We start from the raw sequence: 22500 nt of genomic DNA, 5'->3' as shown, positions 1-22500 counted from the left end.
CCAGGATCTCCGGGATGATATGATTGAATGCTGAGCTGAAGTCCAGAAACAGCATTCTCACATAGCTTCCTCGGTGCTCCAGGTGACTCAGCGCAGTGTGGAGCGCTATGGTGATAGCGTCCTCGGTGGATCGATTTGTCCTGTAGGCAAATTGGTGGGGGTCCAAAGCGGGAGGCAGACTGGCCCTGATGTGCTGACAGACCTGTCTCTCAAAGCACTTCATCACTACAGGCGTAAGTGCAACAGGCCTGTAGTCATTTGGGCTGACCACAGCTGTCTTTTTGGCGATGGGGATGATGGTGGAGGTTTTGAGGCAGGGCGGGACGGTGTTTAATGACAAGGAAAGGTTGAAGATTTTAGTGAAGACTCCGGTCAGTTCGTCAGCACATGCTCTGAGAACCTTTCCATGTATTCCATCAGGAAGAAGACAGAGAAATAGTTAAATATGTCGATCACAGTGGTATGGCCTTTAGTATGACCTTGGTATACAATACAATACAATACAATTTTATTTATATAGCACATTTAAAAACCACAGGCATGCCAAAGTGCTTCACAGAATGAGTTAAGAGCAATAATAATACAAATATAAAGCATAAAATACAAAATACACATAAAATATACTAACAGGCAGGTGACATAACTAACCAATAATACACCAGGCATAGTAGACACAACCCGAAAGGCTGAAGGTTAAAACATTATAATCGTTAACAAGTAATAAAAATAAGTTCCAATACACTAAGGATGTGGGCTCTAAGAGCTGGGGAAGGCAAGGCTAAACAGATAAGTTTTTAATCGAGATTTAAAAGATTGAATTGAATCAGACGCCCGAATAGCTAGGGGGAGGTTATTCCAGAGGTAGGGTGCGACAGCGGCGAATGCGCGGCCACCTCTGGTCTTGAGCCGAGATCTCGGTTGCACCAGGAGCATTTGGCCTGCTGATCTAAGCGCTCTCCCAGGGATATAAAAACTGAGGAGATCAGTAAGATAGCTGGGCGCGGTGTTGTTTATGATTTTAAAAGTGAGCAATAAAATTTTAAAATCAATACGAAATTTAATAGGGAGCCAGTGCAGGTCGGAAAGAACTGGAGTAATAGACTCAAACCTGCCAGTTCCAGTTAAGAGACGCGCAGCCGCATTTTGAACAAGCTGCAGTTTATGGATAAGGGCAGAATGGAGACCAGTATAAAGGGAATTACAATAATCTAACCTCGATGTAACAAAGGCATGGATAAGTTTCTCCAGGTCCTTATGTGGTATGTAGGGCTTGGCCTTAGAGATTAGACGTAGTTGATTGAAACTCGATTTAACTACGGAGGACACATGTTTGTCCAACTTGAAGGAACTGTCCAAGACAACACCCAGGTCCCTCACAGTGTCAGAAAGGGAGTCAGCAAAGGGCCCAAAAATACCAGTTGATTCAGCCCGAGAGAAGGGACTATCAAAGATTACAATTTCAGTCTTCTTATCATTTAGAATAAGAGAATTGCTCAGTAACCAGTTTTTAACTTCATTCATACAATCAGAGAAGTGTTGCAATGACGACGTGACATCCTCAGCTAGTTCAAAATAGATTTGAATGTCATCCGCATAAAAGTGAAAAGAGAAATTGTATTTATCAAAGATTCGGCCCAAGGGTAACAAATATAAAGAGAACAGCATGGGACCCAGCACAGACCCCTGGGGGACACCAGAGGTAACAGGGGCAATGGAGGAGGCATAGGTACCCATGGTGACAGAAAAAGACCTTTCTGAGAGATAGGATTTAAACCAGCTAAGGGCACTGCCTGTGATTCCCACCAGATGCTCAAGCCTCATTAAAAGGACATTATGGTCCACCAAATCAAAAGCAGAGGACAAATCAAGCAAAATTAACACCACAGGGCGCCCTGAATCAGCAATTGAGAGAAGATCATTAAAGACTCTCAGTAATGCAGTTTCTGTGCTATGGCGTGGCTTAAACCCCGACTGGAATTTTTCCCCGATATTATTTGCATCCAAATAAGCTTGAAGTTGGGAATGAACAATCTTCTCTAGGATTTTAGACAGAAATGGGAGCTTAGAAATAGGTCTAAAGTTAGCGAGGTCATTCTGATCAAGGGAGCTCTTTTTGAGTATAGGTTGCACTACAGCGTGTTTAAAGGCAGCCGGAACACAACCCGATAATAATGACAGGTTAATTAATGATAAGATACAGGGCCCGATAATGTTAAACCCGTCTTTAATAATGCGAGATGGAAGGATGTCATGAGCAGCGTTTGAGTTTTTTAGGTGATCAACTATACCCTTAAGAGTAGGAAGCGAAACTGGATTAAACTGATTGAGGTTAGTAGAGCATCTTAATGCTGGGGCCTGACTCATCACAGGGGGGTGTGAGACTCTAAGAGATAAGATTCTGCCTGTAAAATGAGTTAAAAATTTCTCACAAAGGGCTAAGGAAGCCAGTCTAGGCGTTTCAGGACAAGGATTGATCAATGAGTTAAAAGGTTTAAATAAAAAGCGTGGGTTGTGACTGTTATCCGCAATGACACCCGACAGAAAAGCCGCTTTAGCCAACTTGGCAGATTTCTGAAATTCCAGACTTTTGATATCCTGCGAAGGATATCAAAAGACACCTGGAGCCCATCTTTTTTCCACCGCCTTTCAGCCTGGCGGCAAACGCGTCGTAAAGCGCGTAAAGACTCATTTAGCCACGGCTGAGAGCAGCTTCTAGGCCTTTTTACTTTCACAGGAGCCACAACGTCCAGTAAAGAGGAGCAGGTAGAGAGAAAGGAGCTAGCAAAATCATCAACTGAAGAGGGTGTAGAACAATCAATGTCAGGGAGAACAGATTTAGAGAAAGCAGCTGAAAATTCAGCTACAGTCCCAGGATTGATAATGCGCACAAGACATCGAGGACCCTCAGAGCCCTGGTCCAATTTGCACAGATCAGCATCAAAGATGACTGGGAAATGATCTGAAATTCCAATGTTGCTGATGTCCCTGATGCAAATGTCCAGTCCATAAGAAAAAATCAAATCAAGAGTATGACCTTTAAGGTGGGTAGGTGCATTGACCCACTGGATAAGATTAAAAGAGTCAACTAAGGCTAGAAAATCCTTGGCAAACACATCATCTTTGCAACAAATGTGAATGTTAAAATCACCAGTGATAAGAACACGATCATAATTTAGGTAAAGAGATGCTAAAAAGTCACCAAAGTCGTTAATGAAAGTCTTATTATATTTCGGGGGACGGTAAATCACAACACAGAGAGTCAAGGGGGTACCAGCAAGTTCCAGCAGCTGGGCTTCAAAGCTAGGGAACATAGGGGAGGGCAGGTGCCGTACTCGGAATTTATTCCTAAAGACCACTGCCAGTCCTCCACCCCTGCCCGAAGGTCTCGGTGAGCTAAAAAAGGCACAATTCGGAGGAAGGAGCTCTGAGAAAGGGAAAGACTCACCGGGACGAATCCAAGTTTCCGTCATGAATAGCAAATCCAGTCCCGTAACAGTAAAAAAATCGCTCACAATAAAAGTCTTATTCGTCAACGACCTAACATTAAATAGCGCCATCCGAGTCGAAGACGCCGAGTCGCAGTTGGAAGCACGTCTCGGGCGGCATAGGTTGCCATAGCACACACCGCCTTTAGGAGGCTTAATCCAACATCGAGCCGACGAATAAACCACTGGGGCGGCAGGGCGGGCCTGGAATTCAGCATGGCGAATCCATCGATGCCTAGACAATCTAAAGGTAAAGTGCTCCCAGAAAGTCGGGGGAAGGCGGAGAGCATCCACATCGACGTCGAAGCCAGCCACATACCGTGCCTTTAGGTAAGCCTTAATGCGGACACGGACACCACTCCGTTTACCCCTTTTCCTGTAGCGTCTCCTGCGTGAAGGAAGCGGAGGAAGCGGAGATCGGCGGTACGTTCCTGAGAGGTGATCCGTCCGCGGCAGACTGGTATCTCCTAAATTCCACCACGGGTCCGATCCATGAAAGTATGACCCGTAGGTATAGGGTGGCCGGAGACTTAGAAGAGTAAGCCGGTCATAGGTTAGCAATGCAGAGCCACCTGAATAGCATATTAGCAGAAAGGTAAGAAGCAGCAGAGAGCAGTGGAGACGGCCTGCCAAACACACCGGCGCCATCACTTCAGAGTCTCATCAGAAATGTGTGTGAAAGGAACTGAACAGCTATTTGAGAAGATGAAAGATATTTCATACACCAGTTCTCTTTTTGTGAGGATTTTGGGCTCAGGTTAAGCAGCTTGTTAGCTAGATAACAGACGTGGTGGTTTTACATAAAGATCTGTGAGCAAAGAAGGGCATTAATGTGAGGTGAGTCTCTCATTATTTTCCATTTTAAAGCAGCTTTTGTTTTATCGCATTAAAGTCCACCATTCCTAATGTGTAGAGAAGCAACTTAAATTGCAGATTTCTGTGGTTTTTCAGTTTGGTGTTCATGTGTTTGGATGTTGGAGTCTGTTTTCTGACAGGAGGGCAGACTGTCTGCATTCTATAATGGGAGAGTAGAGTGGCTTGTCCCAACTTTATCCCCCAGCAAAGACAAGACATGGTCTATGTCTATGTCATGAACTTTTTACAATTCACACACTGTCCTGTGTGTCTATATCACATCAGTGTAGGCAAACATAATAACTGTTCATTGCCAAACTAAGCTGACAGGGAAGAATCATATCACTTCTCTATATCTCATTTGACTAACATTAATCTCATTACAAAATATGTTCTCTCTCTGGCTTTTTTTGTTGTCTGTTTTGTTTGGGGTTTTTTTTTTTTTTTGACGTATTATTATTCTTACATGCGTTAATCTCTTTGCCACATTGCGTGTGTGTGCGCGCACGCGGGTGTGTTTGTGTGTTGGGGGAGACAGAGTTTGGCAAATGGCTGGCTCTGTGGATAAAAAGCTGCAGGGAGGATTAAAAGAAAAAACATGGGGAAAAATAATCTGAGGCAGGATGACATCATGCAGCGCAGATCAGCCTCATGAAGGTGAGCCTCACTATATTGGCAGAGGACGTGAGAGTGGTCTTCAATTCAATTCGAGCTGCCCTCGAACTGAACTAAATGTTAAATTCAAGTAAACACTATTATTATTTATTATATTATGCAGTGCTAAATCACTACAGCGATTTCCTCAATGTGCTTTATGTTCCAAAGTAAAAACCCTACAATAAAAAAGACAAAACAAAGAAAACCAGAACAAAACAATCAGTCGAGCCCCTATGAGCAAGCACTTTGTGACAGTGTAAAAACTCAGGGAACAAACCTTCAGCAGAACCAGCCTGTGGGCACAGCAACAGGGAAAGACGAAGAAGGCGGAAAGAGAAGCTGGGAAGAGAGTTAAGAGAAAGAGAGGAAAAAAATAGAGGTGAAAAACAATAGAGAGAAAATCTGCTTGATCACCTGCTGAAAAGAAAACAAGCAAAACGAAAACAACACAGTAGGGAAACCACAGCAACAACCATAAGCATAAGCAACTGTAAATAATAAATATTCAGTGTTACTGAGCAGCATACAGTATTAATAGTGCATGATATGCTTAGAGGTAGCAGCCAACCAAAACAGTGTCTGTCTGTGAGTACCTGTTTGCACACCTTTGCGCACATCTGTGTTGTGAGCGTGCTTTTATTCATTAGGTGTCTCCATGTAAGTGTTTAACAGTGGGTGTGGGGGGCCATAGCCCTGCCCCCCAGGACATGAAACAGGCATGGAGGAGATCCGGACCCATATATCTAGAGGACCCTCAGAACATGAAAGCACAAGGAGGACCACAACAGGGGCAATCGCACCACCCACCTGGAAAAAAGCTGGGGATTACCCAGCAGCCACAGTGCAGAAGCCACAGGGGGCGGCTGCGATGAGCCCACAGGCTCTGCTGGCACTCGACCTAAGCCCACTGCAGAGGAAAAACAGCCACCCCAACAATTAGTCAACTCCCAGACTACATAACACAATAGACACCCAGGTTGAGTTTATCCTCCACGTCTGTCAGATCCCCCGCCCTCCACCTGCAACGTGGAATCTTCAAGAGCAGAGACCACCTGCAAAGGATGGTAACAACCTCTTGCCAGCTAAAGAGGCCCCCCCAGTTCCACTGATGCACTAGAGGCCTCCTGCCCCCAGGCAGGGCCCCAGTGCATGCACCCACCCACAATCCTGTTGACACACTAACTAGGACTCGGGCCGCCCAGGCCCAACCAGAACCCCAGCCTAGAGGCAGCGCACCCCCAGAACCTCAAGTCCACAAGCCTGCCCCGGACCCACCTAGGAGCAGCGCAGCTACCGGTAGACTAATATGATCTATCAGACGGTCTCTATATTGGTTAGAATTATCATTATTTTTATTTTTCCAGTTCATGAGGATGGGCTTCTTGGCAAGCATACGGCGGTGAGAACCTTGTGGACTATATTTAATTCAATTCAATTTCAATTCAATTTTATTTATATAGCGCCAAATCACAACAAAAGTCGCCTCAAGGCGCTTTATATTGTACAGTAGATAGCACAATAATAAATACAGAGAAAAACCCAACAATCATATGACCCCCTATGAGCAAGCACTTTGGCGACAGTGGGAAGGAAAAACTCCCTTTTAACAGGAAGAAACCTCCGGCAGAACCAGGCTCAGGGAGGGGCAGCCATCTGCTGCGACCAGTTGGGGTGAAAGAAGGAAAACAGGATGAAAGACATGCTGTGGAAGAGAGACAGAGATTAATAACAGATATGATTCGATGCAGAGAGGTCTATTAACACATACTGAGTGAGAAAGGTGACTGGAAGGGAAAAACTCAATGCATCATGGGAATCCCCGGCAGCCTACGTCTATTGCAGCATAACTAAGGGAGGATTCAGGGTCACCTGGTCCAGCCCTAACTATATGCTTTAGCAAAAAGGAAAGTTTTAAGCCTAATCTTGAAAGTAGAGATAGTGTCTGTCTCCCGAATCCAAACTGGAAGTTGGTTCCACAGAAGAGGGGCCTGAAAACTGAAGGCTCTGCCTCCCATTCTACTTTTAAATACTCTAGGAACAACAAGTAGGCCTGCAGTGCAAGAGCGAAGTGCTCTAATAGGGTGATATGGTACTACAAGGTCATTAAGATAAGATGGGGCCTGATTATTTAAGACCTTGTATGTGAGGAGCAGGATTTTGAATTCAATTCTGGATTTAACAGGAAGCCAATGAAGGGAAGCCAAAACAGGAGAAATATGCTCTCTCTTTCTAGTCCCTGTCAGTACTCTTGCTGCAGCATTTTGGATCAGCTGAAGGCTTTTCAGCGAGTTTTTAGGACTTCCTGATAATAGTGAATTACAGTAGTCCAGCCTGGAAGTAATAAATGCATGAACTAGTTTTTCAGCATCACTCTGAGACAGGATATTTCTAATTTTAGAGATGTTGCGCAAATGGAAGAAAGCAGTCTTACATATTTGTTTAATATGTGCGTTGAAGGACATGTCCTGGTCAAAAATGACTCCAAGGTTTCTCACAGTGTTACTGGAGGCCAAGGTAATGCCATCCAGAGTAAGAATCTGCTTAGATACCATATTTCTAAGATTTTCAGGGCCGAGTACAATAACCTCAGTTTTATCTGAATTAAGAAGCAGAAAGTTAGCGGCCATCCAGGTCTTTATGTCTTTAAGACATTCCTGCAGTTTAACTAATTGGTGTGTGTTACCTGGCTTCATGGGTAGATAGAGCTGCGTGTCATCTGCATAGCAGTGAAAATTTATGCTATGTCTTCTAATGATGTTGCCTAGGGGAAGCATGTATAATGTAAATAGAATTGGTCCTAGCACTGAACCCTGTGGAACACCATAATTGACCTTAGTGTCTGAAGAGGACTCTCCATTTACATGTACAAACTGGAGTCTATTAGATAGATATGATACAAACCACTGCAGTGCAGTACCTGTAATACCTACAGCATGTTCTAATCGCTCTAATAGATTATTATGATCAACAGTATCGAACGCTGCACTGAGGTCTAGCAGGACAAGCACAGAGATGAGTCCACTGTCAGAGGCCATAAGAAGATCATTTGTAACCTTCACTAAAGCTGTTTCTGTGCTGTGATGAGCTCTGAAACCTGACTGAAACTCTTCAAATAAGCCATTCCTCTGCAGATGATCAGTTAGCTGTTTGACAACTACTCTTTCAAGGATTTTTGATATGAAAGGAAGGTTGGAGATTGGCCTATAATTAGCTAAGACAGCTGGGTCTAGAGATGGCTTTTTAAGTAAAGGTTTAACTACAGCCACCTTGAAGGCCTGTGGTACATAGCCGATTATTAGAGATAGGTTGATCATATTTAAGATCGAAGAATTAATTAATGGCAGGACTTCTTTGAGCAGTTTTGTAGGAATGGGGTCTAAAAGACACGTTGATGGTTTGGAGGAATTAATTATTGAAGTTAACTCAGAAAGATCAATTGGAGAAAAAGAGTCTAACTTAACATTGATGGTACTAAGAGTAGCTGTAGATAATATTACATCTGTGGGATGATTATTGGTAATTTTTTCTCTAATGATAAAAATTTTATTTGTGAAGAAGTTCATGAAGTCATTACTAGTTAACGTTAAAGGGATGGTTGGCTCAGTAGAGCTCTGACTTTTTGTCAGCCTGGCTACAGTGCTGAAGAGAAACCTGGGGTTGTTCTTATTTTCTTCACTCAGTGACGAATAGTAAGATGTTCTGGCTTTGCGGAGGGCTTTCTTATAAAGCAGCAAACTATTTCTCCAGGCTAAATGATGATCCTCTAAATTTGTGACACGCCATTTCCTCTCCAGCTTACGAGTTATCTGCTTTAGGCTACGTGTTTGAGAATTATACCACGAAGTCAGGTACTTCGGATTTGAGACCTTAGTTTTCACAGGAGCTACAGTATCCAGAGTCATACGTAGTGAGGAGGTGAAATTATTAACAAGATAATCGACCTCTGTTGGAGTAGCGTTCAGATAGCTGCTCTGCTCTATGTTGGTACAGGGCATTGAAGATGATAACAGTGGGTGGATTATATTCTTAAACTTAGTTACAGCACTTTCAGAAAGACATCTACTTTGATAAAGTCTACTCTCCACTGCTGTGTAATCAATTATTGTAAATGTAAATGTTATCAGGAAATGATCAGACAGCAGAGGGTTTTCAGGAAACACTGTTAAATGTTCAGTTTCTATGCCATATGTTAAAACAAGATCTAGAGTGTGATTAAAGTGGTGGGTGGGTTCTTTTACATTTTGAGAGAAGCCAATTGAGTCTAATAACAGATTATAAATGCCATGTTGAGGCTGTCATTTTTAGCATCTACATGGATGTTAAAATCACCCACAATAATTATTTTATCTGAGCTGAGCACTAAATCAGATAAAAAGTCTGAGAAATCAGAGAGAAACTCTGTGTAAGGCCCAGGTGGACGATAGATGATAACAAGTAAGACTGGTTTCTGAGTTTTACAGCTGGGGTGGATGAGGCTAAGCATCAGGCTTTCAAATGAATTAAAAGTCTGTCTTGGTCTTTCGTTAATTAATAGGCTGGTGTGAAAAATTGCTGCCACACCGCCCCCTCGGCCTGTGCGAAAAATTGCTGCCACACCGCCCCCTCGGCCTGTGCTTCGAGATTTCTGGTAGTTAGAATGACTCGGGGGTGTTGATTCATTTAAACTAACATAATCATCCTGCTGCAACCAGGTTTCTGTAAGGCAGAGTAAATCGATTTGTTGATCAATTATTAAGTCATGTACTAACAGAGACTTGGAGGAGAGAGACCTAATATTTAATAATCCACATTTCACTGTTTTACTCTTTGGTTCAGATGTGGATACTGTATTGTTCTTTCTTTGTGATTTTTTATGTTTAAGTTGTTTATTGCTGGTTTTTGGTTTGTTTTTTGTCTTTTTGGGAGCTGACACAGTCTCAATGGAGATGGGTTTTTGGGGGGGTAGCAGGAGGAGAGAAGTTGCAGAGAGGCGTGTAAGACTGCAACTCTGCTTCCTGGTCCCAACTCTGGATAGTCATATTTTGGGGGGTTTAATAAATTTGTCCATATTTCTAGAAATGAGAGCTGCTCCATCCAAAGTGGGATGGATGCCGTCTCTCCTAACAAGACCAGGTTTCCTCCAGAAGGTTTGCCAATTATCTATGAAGCCCACATCGTTTCTGGGACACCACTCAGACAGCCAGCAATTTAAGGAGAACATGCGGCTAAACATGTCACTCCTGGTCTGATTGGGGAGGGGACCAGAGAAAACTACAGAGTCCGACATTGTTTTGGCAAAGTTACACACCAATTCAATATTGATTTTAGTGACCTCCGATTGGCGTAACCGGGTGTCATTACTGCCGACGTGAATTATGATCTTACTGTATTTACGTTTACCCTTAGCCAGCAGTTTTAAATTTCCTTCAATGTCGCCTGCTCTGGCCCCTGGAAGACAATTGACTATGGTTGCCGGTGTCTCTAGCTTCACACGTCTGAGAACAGAATCACCAATTACCAGAGTTTGACCCCCGGCGGGTGTGTCGCCGAGTGGGGAAAAACGGTTAGACACATGAACAGGTTGGTGGTGTACCTGGGGCTTCAGTTTAAGACTATGCTTCCTCCTCACCGTCACCCAGCCGCCCTCTTTCCCCAGCTGCTTGGGGTCTGCCGGGGAACAGCTAGCGGGGCCTACGCTATCTTCGGCTGCACCAGCTACAGGGGCCTGGCTAGCTACGGGTGAATGAAGGGTGCGAAGCAGAGTCTCCAATTCAGTAATCCTGGCCTCCAGAGCTGCAAATATGCTACATTTATTACAGGTATCATTACTGCTAAAGGAGGCCGAGGAGTAACTAAACATCTGACACAATGAGCAGGAAAGTGCAGGAGGGACAGGTGAAGTAGCCATGGTGCTAACGAGTCGGCTACGAGCTAAGCTAAGCTAGCGAAACAGTAAAGAGACAGTGAGTGAATACTTTGGCTATAAATTAGGTAGTGAGTACACAGAAAGGGTGATTCAGATAAAGCACGTTAAGATTATACTATGAAAAAGGGATGTATCAAAAGATTTAAATTAAATTGCTAAGCAGAAAAGCTACTCAGAAACACCACTGTGTTTGAGCAGGAACAGGAAGTGATACTCTACCACAAAGCGAGCGAACACCAAGTGACAGCGCCACCAAGAGTCAGGAGGGAATTTTCCAGTCAATTTTTATTTCTGTAGTGACATCATCTAAGTCGACTAACAAGCAAACTGAAGTCGAGACTGGAATGTTACATTTCAGACACTTTGATAAGTCTTCACATATCCAGCACCAAAGCCTCTGAACAGGTGGACAGAATCCAAGAGCTTGGATGAAACTGCAAGGTGTATTCCCTTGATAGTGTGAGCAGTTCTTAGAAGAAGACATGAAACCCATCCTTTGACCTGTATAGTGTACTCTGTGTAGTATTTTGCATTGTATTAATTGTAGACTGAGATTTGTAATCAATTTAAAGGTCTTTAAGCATACTTGAAACCAGATGTTTTGGTCTAAGCTTACTGACAGATCTATCTCCCAATTTTTAAGAATATATAATAATAGGAATATTGATGATCTATTTTGGAGAGTGTCCTGTATATTTTAGACAATAATTTGAGGGTTTTGAGATGAAGGAATTGTACCACACTTGGTGGTGTTTGTAATTTGACTTGATTAGGTTTACATTTCTTTTTTTACTAGAGATTTAATTCGTTGATATTCTAAAAATCTACTCTTGTTAATCCCATTTTATATAACTATAATCTGTCAAGTGGCATAATGTCTGTTCTTTCGAACTCCAATCTGGGAAGTTAATCATATTATTGTAGCATGTATGCATGGGATTAATGAAGACTCAGTCCTTTTTAGAATCTCTCACCATGCTGTAAAAGAGGAGCTAATACTGATGCTTTTAAAGCATACATGTCATTTGATGTTTGAGCTAATGAATGGTAGGTCCCAAATCTCTATATTATTATATTATCTCTATATTATCGCCTGTTCTGTGTCTTGCCAAGGCTCATCTAAGAGACTATGTTTTAACCATCCTGCCTAACTTCTGCCTAACTTTCAAAACTACTTCTTAGCCAAGAAGTAGTTTTGAAAGTTAGGCAGATCTAGTCCTCCCTTGTCCTTGGTCCTTTGTAGCGTTTTTTTAACCTAATACGCAGTGATTTATCTCCTCAAAGGAATATAGAAATAGACAAATCCAGAGATCTAAACCAGTCTGGTGATGGTTTACTTAGTATCATTGAGAATAAACAATTGATTCTTCGTTTTTATTGAAGCGACCCTTCCTATGAGTGATATGTGGAGAGATTTCCATCTAGTCTTCTACTTTCTTTAATTTATTAAAGTCTGCAAGCTTAGCAGACATTAATACCTAAATATTTAATATTTCCAGATTGCAGTGGGGTAGAAGAAGAATTATGGAAGGAGCAATTAATCGGAAGAACAGTAGATTTTAACCAGTTTATTGAATAATCTGATAGAATTTATTAATGTAATTACCTCAGAGAGAGTGGTTTGTGAGTGTTCGAGAAAAAGTAACACATCATCTGCATAAAGACTGATTTTTCGTTCTACATTCTTGCATTTTAATGCCGTTAATGACATTAGCCTGTCTAATTGCTGCTGCTAGTGGTTCAGTAAGTGAACGGGAGAGTGGGCATCCCTGCCTGGTGCCCCTCTGGAGACAGAAGCTGGAGGATGTTTGGTCATTTGTCCTGACACAGGCTGTTGCAGAATTATATAATATTTTTAACCAGTTCTCTATTAATGTGCTACCATTGACTTTTCCTCCTTGGAAACACTCAAAAAGATGAGTCAAATGGGGTGGCATCCTCATATGCGATTTATGAAAGCATATGTTGGCCCAACTTGGCAGAAAGTTGGGCAAACAGAAACTGATGAAAGGAGTTCTTTCTTGTGAAAGAGGTCTTTTTCTCTTGCCAGTAGTAAATATGCCTCTTCTTCTGCCCTGTGTGGTATACCACAGGGGTCCGTTTTGGGTTCTGCTCTGTTCTCATTATGCATGCTACCTTTGGGATTCATTATCAGGAAATATAATATTTCCTCACACTGTTGTGCTGATGACATCCCAGTTTACTTCTCTATGAAATTGGATGTCTCTGTCCCACTGCAGCCTCATGTTGTCAAACACTGGTTAACACTGAATTTTCTTATTTATAACATTATCATCTCTAGATGGAACTACTGCAATTTTCCCTATTTGTGTTGCTGTGTTCCTCTCATAGTCCATAAGTTCGAATAATTCACTACTCGGTTTTTGTTCTCCTCATTTTAGACAAAGCGTGATCAACCACACAATCTGGAGCGGTCCAGATTTATTGTAAATATCAGAATTATCTAGAAATTAAATGTTACCTTTGAGATTTTAGCATAAACCTGAGCATGATATAAACAAACTGATTTAAACTGTTTTACATCCATCATATCTACAGAGAAATCAGCAGCCTGGTAACATGGTGAGAGAAAACTGTACATAAAATGTTAGATTTAAAAAAAATACACCAGCAGATGGTTTTACAGAAGTGTAATTTGTTCTTTTCAGAGTCCACGTCATTATCAACAGCTACATTCACCCTGAGGAAAAATGAGTGAGGGAGACCATCAAGACTAAGCTTGGTCTGTATTGGGCCCAGCGGTTTGTAGAAACTTCCTCTCTGTCTTTTATCACAGCTGTCCTGTACCAGATGTTATGTTGACAAACTGAGGGAGATGTCAATTTCATCGCAGGGAAAAAGCAGTACTCACGATCTTCACCAGCAGCTCTCTCAAAGAGAAGTCATCTTCAGACTTCCCCTGTAGGCTGACCCAAAGCCCAGCACTTTATGAACAGTATGACAGCAACCTTGCTTTGTGTAATGTTAGAAGTAGTGCTCAGAGGCTCTGCTTTTGCCTCAAGGTGCTTTATATTTTAAGGTAAAGACCCTACAATAATAGAAAGAAAATAGAGAAAACCCCAATAATCACATGATCCCTTATGAGCAAGAGCTTTGGTGACAGTGGGAAGGAAAAAAACCCTTTTAACAGGAAGAAACGTCCAGCAGAGGTTTCTTCCTTTTAAAGGGGAAAAGAAGAAGAAACGTCATGAGAATCACCCAGGAGCCTAGGCCTATTACAGTGTAACTAAGGGAGGATTCAGGGTCACCTGATCCAACCCTAACTACATGCTTTAGCAAAAAGGAAAATTTTAGCCTTTTAGTCTTCAAAGTGTCTGTCTCCCCAAACCAAACTTGAAGCTGGTTCCACAAAAAAGGCTCTTCTACTTTTAAATACTCTAGGAACGACAAGTAGGCCTGCAGTGTGAGAGCAAAGTGCTCTAATAGGGTGATATGGTACTACAAGGTCATTAAGATAAGATGGGGCCTGATTATTTAAGACCTTGTATATGAGGAGCAGAATTTTGAATTCTGGATTTAACAGGGAGCCAATGAAGGGAAGCCAATACAGGAGAAATCTGCTCTCTCTTTCTAGTCCCTGTCAGTACCCTTGCTGCAGCATTTTGGATTAACTGAAGGCTTTTCAGGGAGTTTTTAGGACATCCTGATAATAATGAATTACACTAGTCCAGTCTGGAAGTAATAAATGCATGAACTAGTTTTAGCTTTTCAGCATCACTTATTATCAGCATAACTAATGATGAATAATGCAGAGCGGTGTATGAACACACAGTGAATGAAAAAGGTGAGTGAAGAAGAAATAGTCAGAGCATCATGGGAAGCCCCCAGCAGCCTAAGCTTATTCCAGCATAAGGGAAGATGTTACACTATTAACAAAACAACTTGGATGGGAGTAGAGTTTAGGTAACTGCCCTGCATTGTGTTGGCACATGGTACTGAAGAGACTGACAGTGCAGGAATTATGTCTTTAAACTTAGTTACAGCACTTTGATAGACTGTAACTAAGTTCAAGTACATGTTATGATACAGAAGATACCTATTATTCAATATTAAGTGCTGGGAGGTGAAAGGTTATGGATGTACAAGAACTACAAGTATCTGTGTGTAATAATATCTGTCTGTGGAACTCTTGTTAACCACAAAGTCTGTGATAAGAAAATTTAAATCACCAGCTTTACTGACTAGGTGATTTGAATTACAAAGCCAAAGTGAGTCACGTCATCATTTGACCCAGGATTTTAACCAGTTTATTTTTAAAGCAGTCAAAATCAACAGCTTTCAGGTTTCCATCTTTTGTATTTTCGATCATTTTTTTTCATGTAGTGAGGTTAATTTCTCCAAATTGTTGCATTTATTAACTTTATAAATGTATGTAATTGCATTAGTGCATTGGATAAATACAGCCTGGTTGACCCAAATTCTGACCCGATCTGTACCCCACACATTTAGTTCCTTAATGTCATTACATTTTTAACATAAATAACATTTCACTGATCAGTATGAATAAATATGTTGAAATAGGACACCCTTGAGGGAGTGCTAAAAGTTGGGTATGGTACCAGTGGGTAAAATGACAGAACTGCTGATATTCTGATACAAACAACAAATTAAGCTTCTGAATCCAACTTAAAAATCACAGTGTTCAAGTACCAAAAAGATAAATTGATGCTCCAATTTGTCAAAGACTTTGTAAAAGTCCAGAAAGAGAATGAATCCATCGTGTCCTATAAGGTTTCTGTCGAGTTTCTGGTATTACATTATTGCTGTATAAAAAGATTTGAAATACCTTTTTGAAGAGAAACAATAAAATTTAGGTTAGTAGTAGTAGTCTATTCATAGTCAGTTTCTTAGAGTGATAGGTCTCCTGTTTTCTATAAATCTGTGGTCTATGTTGGGTCTGAAATAATTCTGAAAAAATTTATGTAAAAGCTCAAGAAATGCCGATGCACCACTGCACCAAATCCAGCGCTGGGCGCTCCGTGGGTTGTCGGGAATAACAAGCGACGTAAACGGCAGAGGGAGGCAGGGAAAAAAAGAAAAGCAGGGATGCAGAGGTGGCTATTGCATCCAGCTGCGAAAACAACAACACAAACCCCACTTCCATCCATCTGGAGAACTGAGAACCTTCACAGACATATTCCATCCATCTTCCTTACCAACACCAGATTCATTGCAAACAAAACAGAGGAGCAACAATCAGAAATCTACTACAACCGTCTTGTTCAGGAGTGTTGTCTACGGACTGTAACGAAATTCTGACTCCGTCCGCAAATCCCTGATGCCTAGGTGGAGTTACCAGGCTAGACCCTACACTGCCAGGACCACAACAAAGACTCTGGTAAGGGAAGGGGTGTGTGGGTGTGTGGGTGGGGGGGCGGGGGTGGGTGCTCTCTCACCCAGAGGGCATCCATATTGTTGCTAGGGGCTCTAACAAGGCATGTTTGAAATCTGTACTCCTCAAATTTCACCAACATGTTAAGTGTGCTACTAAGGGGGACAGGACACTTGACTATGTGTGCACCCGCTTGGGAAACAAATCCTTCCAAGCAACCGGATCATAAAATATGGTCAGATGGAAGGCAGCGGAGGTGCGGGCGAAGCAAATCCAGAAGCCGACCACGCAGAAGGCAGTGGCGGCGTGGAAACAGTTCAGGAGGCCAACCGCGAAGCCAGCAGCAGCGACGGAGCAGTTCTTGAGGGCGACCTGGCAGGTGGCGATGCTGGCAATATCCTTCAGGAGGCCTGCCACAGGTTTGGCAGCAAAACAGTTCAGGAGGCCGCCCATGACGGCGAAGACACCCAGCCAATGACCTGGAAAGTGGCCGGTGCCGACAAGGTGCTGGCACAGGACGTGGACGTGCAGACCGAGCAGGACCCGACGGCGGCATGGCAGCCGCAGGAGATGAGGCAGGAACAGACCAGAACCAGGCAAAAGAACTGGCCCAGCTTGGCAACCGCAAACGATTGTGCAGGTGGTGGCGTTGCAGGCGACAGCGGGAAACCGTAGGTGGTGGTGCTGCAGGCTGAATGGACTCCCTGGAGCCTCCAGCAGACGGCTGAACGGGCCCCTCGGACTCTCCAACGGAGGCAGACACAAAACCAGCAGGCGCGGAGTCCTCTGGCCACGACGAAACTGGCTGGAGCTGTGCAGGGCATTGGCTCTGCCCAGGCAGCAACAGCAGGGTGCAGTCCTTAGCTGGCCGAATGAGCTCACTTGAGCTTCCAGCAGAGGACGGAGGCAGCTGAGTTAACTCACCCATGCTCTTAGCGGAGACTGATTGCTGAGATGGCCCAGTAGAGCTCCAAGGTGAAACAGGTTGCGCTGTCTCCAGGGGTCCAGAGTCAGCTGAGAGCTGAAACTCAGCATCTGGGCAGGCCCTGGAGAGAGTAAAAGTCTCTAAAATGGCCAGCTTTTGAGAAACAGCTCATGTTTTAATGGGATTTTCTCCCTGCTTAGAATGAACGGGTGAAGATGGTGGCTGAATAGGTGGCTGAACTAATGACTGAACTGACAGTTGACCTAGTGATTGAGCTGCAACCTGAGCAGGTAACTGAACTGCAGACAACGAAGGTGGTGGCTGAACTGCAGACAATGGAGCAGGTAACTGAGCTGCAAAAAAAATCGAGCAGGTACCTGAGCTGCAAAAAATTTGAGCAGGTAACTGAGCTGCAGGCTGGATTGGTGACAAAACAAATGGCTGAGCAGCAGGCTGCGCTAATGGCAGAGCTACAGGCCGGACTGCAGGCTGCGCTAAAGGCTGAGCTGCAGGCTGCACGGGGGACCGAACAGGAGCCTGAGCTGGTGATAGAACTGGTGACAACACTGTAGACTGAGCTGGTGACCAAAGTGATGGTTGTCGTGGGAGTGGAGTGGGTGGTGGAGTAGATGACTGAGCTGACAGCTGGGCAGCTGACAATAGTGGTGGTGGTTGTAGTGGAAGTTGAGTGGGATCACTGTCTTTCAAACTCTGTTTAGTCTCAGGACGGGCAGTCTTTAATATTCCAGTCACAGGTTAAATACAGAAACTACCCTTGTCCTCACTAGCCACACAAAAATCGAACGAATAAACAGTCCCAATGTCCGAAATTACAGAACTAATGTCCTTCTCACTCACCACAGCCGACTGCTTTGATGTCTCGAAGTCCGGTTGTGGGGTGACGTGCCAGCAGCGCAGCCACTGCTTCCTCCTTGACGATGGCTCCGACGGGCTGGGCAATTCCACGTCCAGCGGGCCGTGAAGCACTTCCTCCGCAGAGCTGGGTAGGGTAGCGGTGGCGGCTGGGGGCGTGAAGATGGAGTGTGTTGAGGAGGAAATCCTGTTTGAGTGGGTGAAGTGAGCTCAGTAGCCAGGGGAGACTGGAAACCAGTCGCTGTAGCGCAATGAAACTCTCTCCCCGAATGATTCAGCCACAGGTCAATTAGTTTTTTCACCGAATAAATAATGTCCTCTCGGAGCTCCTCAGACAGGGCAAATGCCACTGGGTCCATATTGTGACTGGTCCGTACTGTCACGGCTAGCGAGGCAAGCCATCTGGAGTGAGAGAGAAAGACACAAAATTCTGGCACTGGCTGAGACATGAGTGAGCTTTATTGAAGGAGAGTGACAAACAACCAACAGTGAAGGAGGCGAGAAACAGAACTAAGAAATAATCTAAACTGGGGAAAAGAACTAAACAACAATTCTGAACAAGAGATGACGGAGAGCGTAGGTAACATAAAGAACGATAAGCAGGGAGAATGGCACGGAGGAGCACAGACAGACCAGTAACAAGCAGGAGAAAACCCAGGGCTTATATACACACAGGAGCAATCAGGGAATGAGAAACAGGAGGGAGACACAGCTGGGGTTAATTATACATAACGAGACAAGGGGAAGCAAAACTAGACTCACTGCACGTAGGACTGGGAGTATCAAAATAAAACAGGAAACGAGACATTTCACCATCACTCTTCAGAGAGCACTGAGCCATCTGGAGAACAGGAAGAGCTATGTGAGGATGCTCTTTGTGGACTACAGCTCAGCATTCAACACTATAGTCCCAGACATCCTTGCCACCAAAGTGGACCACCTTCAGGTCCCCCCTACAGCAGCAATCCACCCAACCAACATCATTGTCAAGTATGCCAATGACACCACCAGAAGCTGCTGCTGGCCTTCTAATGCGAGGAGTGGTAGCAGAGGAGTGGTAGAAGTGGAGCAGCTCTCCTACTGCCTGGGTATTTGGAATGCAGAGGCCACTACTGAGAACAGGAAGGCTGCACAAAGGGTAAATAACACTGCCCAAAAAATCATTAGCTGCCCTCTACCATCCCTGGAGGCCATCGCCAGCACCTCCTGTTTCAGGAAAACCAGGGCCATCACAGGTAACCACAGGTAACTCCTTGCATACTGCCCTGTTTGAACCACTGCCCAGCAGACTGCCCCTCAGGTCAGTCAGGTCACAAACCACCAGACTGACAAATAGCTTTTCTTCTCTAGTTTTCTTCTTCAGTCTCCCTTTTCTTTTACTATGTGTTTATACACCTCTGCATTTAATTTTAGCTGTTATTAATCTCTGGCTCTCTTCCACAGTGTGTCTTCATCCTGTCTTCCTCACCTCGCCCCTAAATGGTGGCAGCAGATGACCACCCCTCCCTAGGGCTGGTTCTTCAGGAATTTCTTCCTGTTAAAAGCGAGTTTATCCTTCCCACTGTCGCCGAAGCACTTGCTCATAGGGCGTCATGTATTCGTTAATTTTATGTTGTGCTTTTGTTTTATTGTCCTTCATTGTGTCATTGTTCTATTATGTGTTTATCCTATTGTACAGTGTCCTTGGGTGTCTTGAAAGGCATTTTATAAATACAATTTATCATTATTATTATTATATGATTGTTGGGGTTTTCTCTTCTTTCTCTTCTTTCTTCTCACCTTGAGCCAACAGTTGTTGTGATTTGGCACTATATAAATAAAATGGAAATAAACTGAATTAAATTAAACTGCATTGAATTGAATTGTGCCTCTGTAGCTTCTTCAGTGAAATATTCTGCAAACTTCAGATGGAGTGCTAAATGTCATACCTGAAATTCCTTCCAGTGAACTGCATGATGGTGATTGGCACTGCAGGCACCCAGGCGTTTCCTTTTTCTTCTTCTTTTAGCCCATTTAATCTGAAGTTCTTTTTTGTACTTAATTTTCTATCTGTTTACTCTTCTCAATGAACTTTGACTTCTTCCAATTTTCTTTTCAGCTGAAAAGAAAAATAACTGTTTTGGCAGTTTGTTTTGCTTTAACTCCAGTTTGATGTCCTCCATCATATTTTGTAGAATGCCAGTAGCACCTAAGAGTGTAGCACTGGAGTTTATCAGTCTGGGCTCCAGCAGTCATAGCTTCATCCCTTCTTTTACCTCTTTTCTCTTTTTTATCTCTGAGAAACCTCTCTCACTCTAGATTTAATTTTTAATTATTAGCTGTAGTTCTAGTTATTATTAACCTCTGGTTCTCCTTCGTCCATCTTCATTGTAGTGAAGTGAAATTTCATGTTTGATTTGGTAAATGAAGAATGTAAAAGTTACAGAATAAGATTTTTTTAAGTGGAAAGGCCATGGGTCTAATTGGTGCTTATCACATTTCACATTACATTTTAAAATTCACTAGTTTGGATGAGATCCTTATTTAGGTTTGACAGAATTTCTAGTAGATAATGGCAGATTGCATAAATTCAAGCTGCTGTTTGGGGGCTTCAGAGGGGACGGGTGGCCGCTTCCAGGCTGGGCATTCCCCAAAGAAGGCTTCCCCAAGAAGCACTGATGACTGTGGGTTACAAAGTTTGAAGATTGTTGCAAAAATATAACTGGTGGGAATTCTTGCAATGATGAGTGGCATATAACCTCGACTGGGTGGACAGGGACTCCGTTGAGTGAAGGGAATGTGATGGCAAAAATAGAAAGAACAGAAGGAGACAGAGGACTTAAATACACAGAAGGGTAATGAGGGAAGTGGAAACACCTGGAGAGACAGCTGGCACAAGTGAACATGATGCCACAGGGGAAAAAATAAACACAGTGAACATGGAAACACTAGAGTCTTCAAAATAAAACAGACACACGAGCTTGACAACGTGGACACAACACAGACTTGAAACATATGACAGGGTGGACAGGAAACATGACACATGTCATGATCCAATCTATTTTTAAAAGTGGTATTTTGAGAATTTTGGTGATACCGTGCTTTAAGATGTAAATGTCTATAAAATTTACATAAAATCACTTTTCTTTGAAAAATTTTGCTTAGTTTGTTGGAGGAAAAACCTAAATCTTGTCACAATAATGTAAAGCATTATTCTGGAAGAGGCATACCTGAAATATTTATCACAAAAACTTGTCTTGTCTGGTAATCTGCCTGGGTTTTTCCTTCCCTGTCTTGTCTTCCTTTTGTGGTGTGCATCTGATGAGGGTGAGGGGATACTAAAATATAATGCAAAAATATAAGTGGCAGGCAGGCTAGCGATGATAAGCGATCCGTGACCTCAACTGCGTGATCAGGAAATCCACTGAGTGGAGCAAATGTGCTGGCATGTTTGGAAGAAATGGTGGGAGAAGAGATCAGAAGAAGTTTTGGACAATGAGAGACCTTGGTAGGGGAATGAGAGGAACCTCAGTCAGAAGCTCTGATGGTGAAGCATGCTGGGATTTTTGAGTCTCGAGGTAATGGCACAATTGTTCATAAAGTCGTTGGGGCCATATGCATTTACGAAATGTATTTTTGTTCTCAGATATTGTCTTGAACAGTAATGTACCTCCTCCTATGGATCTTTGATGAGCTTTAGACTTTGAAATGGTATTGGTTTGTGTATAGGGATGGCCTATACATTATATATCTAGCATTACTGTTGGACTGTGAAGGAAGTGTGAAATACCTGACATGGCCATCTTCTAGTTTTCTATCTGTTTTATCAGTTTTAAATCTGATGTCAACACATTCTCATTCCAACACGCAACATACTGATGAATGTGACAAATTTTCGGTATGATACGCATTCGGAGGCATGAGAGCCTGTTGGAATGAATCTATACATGTGTTTTACGTTCTGATACTGAATCACTTTGGTTATGGTTAGGGCCCACAGCGTGTCTGTAAACATGCACGATGGACCGAGTGGCATTTTGATCATTTTTATTTCACTAATGACGGTTGCTGGACACACAGCTGCAGCTCTCCTGCTGCCAGCCCAACATAACAACAACTACAACGTTCACTCAAAATCCAGACTTTTAAGCTGGCGAGGCGTGATTGCAGATGCCGCGCAGGTGTGTCCATTGCACCTGCCACAGTACTGCAAGCCCCGCCCTGCCACAGTGTCCTACTGCAGAGAGCGGCATTCTGTTGAGAACCCAGAGTGTTTTGCGTTACTATGAGATGCCTGGGGGTGTGACAAATAGTCGGTATGTTGCGCGCTGGAAATTATAATGCTCTGCTAATGTGGATAAATGTGTATAAAGACAATCTTAGCTTTTAAATATTTTATTCTATTGAATACTTGTTTCAGTGTGGTCAGTTTTCAAATTCCTCTCAACATTGGCAAATCCCAGAGTAC

At 43.1% G+C, this 22500-nt stretch overlaps 1 protein-coding gene across 8 annotated transcripts in view; it reads left to right on the top strand.

The window, feature by feature from the left end:
* The window catches only part of LOC100709480 (immunoglobulin superfamily member 21), a 52051-nt gene that overhangs the window by 6128 nt on the left and 23423 nt on the right, over window positions 1–22500 (top strand). For 2 of the 8 annotated variants that reach the window (XM_025901719.1, XM_025901717.1), the window contains exon 2: window positions 13572–13664. The exons of 3 other annotated variants lie outside the window; for them this stretch is intronic. The gene's annotated coding sequence lies outside the window, so the exon portion shown is untranslated. Of the gene's footprint in view, window positions 1–13571; window positions 13665–14553; window positions 16262–22500 lie in introns of those variants that run through there. 3 more of the 8 variants (XM_025901720.1, XM_025901718.1, XM_025901716.1) reach the window with 3 other exon arrangements.

The sequence above is a fragment of the Oreochromis niloticus genome, linkage group LG20 (assembly GCF_001858045.2).
Source record: "Oreochromis niloticus isolate F11D_XX linkage group LG20, O_niloticus_UMD_NMBU, whole genome shotgun sequence".
Taxonomy (NCBI): Eukaryota; Metazoa; Chordata; class Actinopteri; order Cichliformes; family Cichlidae; genus Oreochromis; species Oreochromis niloticus.
The sequence above is the reverse complement of the archived record's forward strand: the minus strand, read 5'-3'. Positions and strand labels throughout refer to the sequence as shown.